The sequence below is a fragment of the Carlito syrichta genome, unplaced genomic scaffold (assembly GCF_000164805.1).
Source record: "Carlito syrichta isolate Samal-C Ts95f unplaced genomic scaffold, Tarsius_syrichta-2.0.1 Scaffold251183, whole genome shotgun sequence".
NCBI classification, from domain to species: domain Eukaryota; kingdom Metazoa; phylum Chordata; class Mammalia; order Primates; family Tarsiidae; genus Carlito; species Carlito syrichta.
The window spans coordinates 179,935-186,729 of record NW_007195279.1 but is presented as its reverse complement, the minus strand read 5'-3'; the positions used below and the strand labels follow the sequence as shown (position 1 = coordinate 186,729).

At 39.8% G+C, this 6,795-nt stretch overlaps 1 pseudogene; it reads right to left on the bottom strand.

Annotated features, from left to right (window-relative positions):
* Window positions 1-996: 996 nt before the first annotated feature.
* Window positions 997-6,795, bottom strand: part of LOC103253761 — a 158,047-nt pseudogene continuing 152,248 nt past the window's right edge.

Here is a 6,795-nt window from a genome sequence, read left to right as displayed (position 1 = left end):
TGATATAGACCAGGCATGGTGACTCATGCATGTAATCCCAGCACTTTGAAAGGCCAAGGTGGAAGGGTTGCTTGAAGCCAGGAGTTCAAGACCAGCCTGGGAAATACAGTGAGACCCCCCCAATGTACAAAAAATTCACTGGGCATTGTGACAGATGCCTGTAGTACCAGCTATTTGGAAGGCTAAGGCAGAAGGATTGTTTGAGCCCAGTAGTTCAAAGCTGGAGTGAACTATGATGGCATCACTGCATGCAGGCAGTGCAAATACTTGTCTGTAAAAAAAAAATACTGATAGTTCAAACAGTACAGGACTGGTGCAGACAAAGGCATATGCACACATATACACACACACAGCAATTCATGAGTCTGACTCTACTCACATAGAGAAATGTATGCTTTGTATTAAAGGACAAAGAAGTTTTACAAGGCTAATAGTCCTGAAATACTTTCTATTCTTTATTCATATTCAAATCTAGCTACTTGTCCTTTTTTCACATCTGTAACTATAATTCAGAGAGAAAGGAGGTTTTCTCAATGACTTTGATTTCAACCCATCAGTCAGAAGAGACCTGGTATAGTAAGCTTGATTCTAAGTTGGCCTCCAGAATGATACAGCTTAAGCCACAGGTAGCAAGGAAAATCTTTATATTTCTGAGCCCTAATTAATTATATGAGCCCATATATCATTGCAACTTGATGAGTACTTACCCAATAGAATGAAAGTGTATTGATTTCTAAACCACCAAGAACAGAACTATCACTAAATAAAGCATGATGCTTAAATCACTACATTCATTATCATCTGGCCTCTTATATTTATAAAGTACCACTCAGGATATATTTGCATGTGTAAATAATCCAGCATTATTAGTTCTTTAGGCCATGAAAGCTGCTATTTTATTTCTGAGCCTGAGCTTTAAGAGAGTGGGACAAAGGGGAAGAGAAAAGGGAAGAAAGGAAATGTCTGTTTCTAGAGGCAAAATGGTGACACGACAAGTCAGACTGTGAACGTCTCCTCAAAAGGTGGCTGTTGCAGGCAGTTCCACACGCTGCCGCTGCCTCCACAAAAGGTGACTGCTGCAACCGATCCCATGCAACACACTGCCACCACTGCTGCTGCTACCTCTGCAAAAGGTGACTGGTGCAGCAGGTCCCACACACTGTGCTGTCTCTGTGGTCCTCGACTCCTGGCCTGTGAAATTGCTGGCTCATTCTCCCAACCCAAGCCACCCTGCAGGAGTGGGACGAGAGACCCGCTGGAGCCCGGAGACAGATGAGTGGAAAGACAGGATCAAGGAGGGTCAGGGAGGATGGCCTTGCCCAGTAAACAGGTACCCACTGCAGTCATTTTGTCTGCCCCAAGACCAGGCAGAGACCTGCATTGCACCACCTAGCTTGGCACAGCTCTGCCCAGCCTCCAACTTGGGACATAAGGTAACCACATCAAATGAGGAGAGACAGAAGCCCCTCCCCCATGCTAGATCTGACACAGATCGGTTGAATCTGAGTGGCAGACCTGACAGGCAGCAAGTCAACTATGTCCAGATCTGATCCTTTCATAGCAGGCCTGGGACGTCTGACTCTATCTGTGAGCAACCATACCAGCCTGCGATGAGACCTAGAGATCATAGCTGAAAGTATGTTTGGCTCACAGGGATGATCTCAGAGGAAGCTTGATTCATTGTTTTTACTTTTTAAATTTTTATTCTTTTTCTGGTTTTTTTGCTGATTTTTGTTTGTTTTATGTTGTACTTTTTTTTCTTTTTCTATTTTGTCCCTTCTCTCTGTTTTTGATAACATTTTTGTACTTGCCTTGTTTCTGTTATTTTACTGATTAATATTTTTTTTCTTTAGAACTCCTGTTTGTGTAGGGGAATTATATACAACAGGAAAGTTGGTTGGCTTGTGTGTATGATTTTCTGTATGTTTTAGGTTTTTATTTTTATTTATTTTTTACTCTTCTCTGTCTCTGCATCTCTTTTCATTTGTTAACTGGAACATTTGTCTGTTTTCCCTCTTACTCTTCTCTCTCTCCACTTTCCTCTTTCCCCTCCCCCTTCTCTGTTCCATTATTTTTCTTTTTCTTATCTCATTTTGCTTTCTGGAAGTAAACTTACGCCCCCCACTGCATGGACAAATTGCAAGGCAGTAAGAAGGGGGTTCCAGGGAACTCATCCACCTGTTGGATACTGGGATCTGCAGATAAGTCTTGAATCAAAGCTCCCCCCTCAATTAAATCCCCAAACTGCAAAGAATTATAGCCCCTCAACCTACAGTCCAGTCTCAGAATTGAACAAAGTAAGAGGATTTACATAAGGAAGAATAGGAGATTGAATAAACAGAAGTAAAAGCAACCCCTCCAACCCTGAACAATGGAATTAAAGAAGAGGGGGGAAAGGTAGGCAGGAAAATCTACAGAAATAAAGAAAAACCAAAAAGAAGAATACAAGTCTCACACAAATCACCGAGAAGTCAGACACTCAGAAAACAAACTTTGGAATGCAAACAATGAAGAGCCCCAGAATGATGGATCACATGCTACAAACCCAGACATCAAGACATTAATAGAGAGAATAAAAAGAATTGAGGAGAGACAAGAGGAAAATATGAAAGAGTTGACAACTGAGACAATAGCAGTAAAGAACACTGTGATTGAAATAAATAACAAACTAATAAACATGGAAAGCAGAATTAGCCAAGCAGAAGAAAGGATCTCAGAGCTTGAGTACAAAAATATAAAACTAACTCAAACTGTCAACAACATAGAAAAGAAGCTTAAAAAGACAGAACAAAACTTTCAAGAGATGAGTGATTATTTCAAGAGTCTGAACTAAGAGTAATTGGACTTCCTGAGGCAGAGAGAGAGACAGAGACCACCCTGTATAATTTCCATGAAATTATTCAAGAAAACTTCCCTCATCTTATCAGTGATGTGAAAATTTAAACACAAGAGATCCCCTTCAAGACAACAAATGAGAAGATCAACTCCCAGACAATAATAATTCACCTTAACAAAGTAAGTATAAAAGAGAAAATCCTAAAGGCAACAAGAAAAAGAGGTCATACTACCTACTGGGGAAGACTAATTAGAATAGCAGCAGATTTATCTACAGAAACACTTCAGGCTAGGAGAGTATGGAGCCCAATCTTCAAAGTTCTCAAAGATACACAATTTCAACCAAGAATAACCTACCCAGCTAAGCTAAGCTTCATCAGCAAGGGAGAAGTAAAATCTTTCCCAGACATTAAATCCCTAAGATCTTATGCTGCCTCTAGACCACCTCTACAAGAAACATTTAAGAAAGTATTAAACAGAGAAGAAAAGGAAAAAAGAACATGAAAGTTCTTCACAGAGTGCAGGAAAAAGAGTGAAAGCACACATGAATCAACCCAAAAATCAAAAGAAAGACAACAAACAGGAATAACAACAACTCTATAAGAACCTTATGATTGGGATAAACTCTCACATTTCAATTAGCCTGAATGTGAATAGACTAAATGCACCATTGAAAAGACACAGAATGACAAAATGGATGAAATATTATAAGGTAACAATATGTTGTCTCCAAGAGACTCATCTCAGCAGAAAGGACACTCACAGACTCAAAGTAAGAGGACGGGAAGCAAATTTTCAGGCAAACGGAACACAAAAGAAAGCTGGAGTTGCAATCTTAATATCAGACAAAATACCCTTTAAGCTGTCAAAAATTAAAAAAGAAACAGAAAGTCACTACATAAAGATAAGAGGCTTATCCATCAACAAGAAATATCAGTTCTAAACATATATACACCCAACGTAAGAACACCAACTTTCATAAGGCAGCTTCTAGGCAAACTTTAAAAAGATACTGACTCTAAAACTACCATAGTTGGGGACTTTAATACTCCACTCACAACCCTAGACAGATCATCAGGACAAAACATCAACAAGCAGATCCAGAATCTCAATGTGACTCTTGACCAAATGAACTTAATTGATACCAACAGAACACTCCATCCAACAACCATAGAATATACATTCTACTTATCACTGCATGGAAGGTACTCTAAGACCACATTCTTGGCCATAAATCAAGCATAAACAAATTTCATAAAATTGAAATTTTGACCTGAACCTTCTCAGACCACAGTGGAATAAAAATAAATATCAATACCAACAAAGTTACCCCCCAATCCACAAAGATATGGACACTAAACAACATGATGCTAAGCAACTCCTGGGTCAACATGGAAATCAAAACAGAGATTAAAAGATACCTGAAAACAAATGAAAATGAAGAAACATCTTACCAAAATTCTGGAATGCCATGAAATCAGTAGTAAGAGGGGAATTCATATCTCTACAAACGCACATGAAGAAAATGGAAAAATCACAAGTTAACAGCCTAACAAGTTACCTAAGGAAGCTGGAAATGCAAGACCTTCAAAACCCTAACTTCAGCAGAGGAATCCAGGTCAACAAAATAAAAGCCCGAATCTGGCACATAGAAGACAAAAAGATAATACAAAAAATCAATGAAACAAAAACCTGGAACTTTAAAGGGATAAACAAGATTGAAGGTCCCCTAGCAAGACTGAACAAGAAAGAGAGAGAAAAAGTCCAAATAAACTCAATCAGAAACACAAAAGATGAAGTCACATCCGACCCTGAAGAAATGCAAAAGATTATCAGAGACTATGTACACTTGTATGGAAACAAACTTGAAAATCCAAAGGAAATGGAGGACTTTCTGACAACACAAACCCCTAGTTTGAAACAAAAAGAAATTGAAGCCGGGCTCGGTGGCTCAGCCTGTAATCTCGTGCCTTTGGGAGGCTGAGGTGAGTGAATTGCCTGAGCCCGTGGGTTCGAGACCCGCCTGGGCAGGCGAGACCTCATCTCTACAATAAATCAAAAAATCAGCCGGGCGTGGCAGCGCATGCCTGTAATTCCGGCTACTTGGAAGGCTGAGGCGGAAGGATCGCCGGAGCTCAGCAGGTTGAGGCTGCAGTGGCCGGGAGCGGCCACTGCATGTCTGGGCAACCGAATGAGACTCCAACTCAAAAAAAAAAAAATCCAAACAAACAAAAAAAAAGAAATTGAGACACTAAATAGACCAATATCAATCAAGGAAATTGACTATATCATAAGAAAACTACCTACAAAAAAAGTCCTGAACTAGATGACTTTCCAGCAGAATTCTCCAAAACATAAAAGGAAAACTGATACTAATCCTATTGAAAGTATTCCAAGTGATTGAGAAAGATGGAACTCTCCTCAAATCATTTTATGAAGCTAACATCACATTGATACCCAAGCCAGGTAAAGAACCAACAAAGAAAGAGAACTACAGGACAATATCTTTGATGAACATAGATGTTAAAATTCTCAACAAGATCCTAGCAAACCAGATTCAGCAAAACATCTCAAAAATCATCCACCACAACCATGTAGACTTCATCCCCGGGGTGCAAGACTGATTCAACATTCGTAAGACCATAAATGTAGTCAAATACATCAACAGGCATAAAAACAGAAATCACATGATTATATCATTGGATGCAGAAAAAGCTTTTGATAAACTCCAGCAACCCTCTTTTATAAAAACCCTCGAACATCTAGGCATAGATGGAACATACCTTAAAATAGTAAGAGCCATCTATGAGAAACCTACAGCCAACATATTGCTAAACAGACAGAAGTTGAAACCATTTCCCCTGAAAACTGGAACAAGACTAGGATACCCACTGTCATCCCTCCTGTTCAACATAGTATTGGAAGTCCTAGCTAGAGCAGTCAGAGAAGAGAAGGTGATCAAGAGTTCCAAATAGGAAAAGAGGAAGTCAAATTGTGTCCCTTTGCAGACGACATGATTATATACCTTGAAAACCCAGGAGAATTGGTCAAAAACCTCCTTGTGCTGATAAAGGACTTTGGCAAAGGCTCAGGAATAAAAGAAATGTGCAGAAGACAATTGCATTTCTATACACCAATAATAAACAATTAAAACCCCAAATAAAAAGCATGATTCCATGCACAATAGCCACATACACACACAAAAAGAAATACCTTGGCGTCCCTCTAACCAGAGATGTGAAAGACCTTTACAAGGAAAACTACAAAACTCTGCTCAAAGAAATCAAAGATGACACAAAAGTGGAAAAATATTCCATGCTCATGGATTGGAAGAATCAACATTGTTAAGATGTCCATTCTACCTAAGTCAATCTACAGATTTAATGCAATACCCATCAAATTACCAGCAACACTCTTCTCAGATCTAGAAACAACAACACAGGAATACATATGGAAATGTAAAAAACCAAGAATAGCCAAAAAAAAAAAAAAAAGCAGGAAGTACCACACTGGCAAACTTTAAACTTTATTATAAAACTGCAATAAGCCGGGCACGGTGGCTCAACCTGTAATCCCGCGCCTCTGGGAGGCTGAGGTGAGTGGATTGCCTGAGCCCGTGGGTTCGAGACCCGCTTGGGCAGCAAGACCTCATCTCTACAATAAATCAAAAATTCAGCCGGGCATGGCAGCGCATGCCTGTAATTCCAGCTACTTGGAAGGCTGAGGCGGAAGGATTGCCGGAACCCAGCAGGTCGAGGCTGCGGTGGCTGGGAGTGGCCACTGCACTCCAGTCTGAGCGACAGAGTGAGACTCTGACTCAAAAAAAAAAAAAAAAAAAATGCAATAAACAAAACAGCCTGGTATTGGTATAAGAACAGGCATATAGTCCAATGGAATAGAGTTGAGATTCCAGAAGCAAAAGCTCAATTTCTCAGTCAACTCATTTTCGACAAAGCCTCC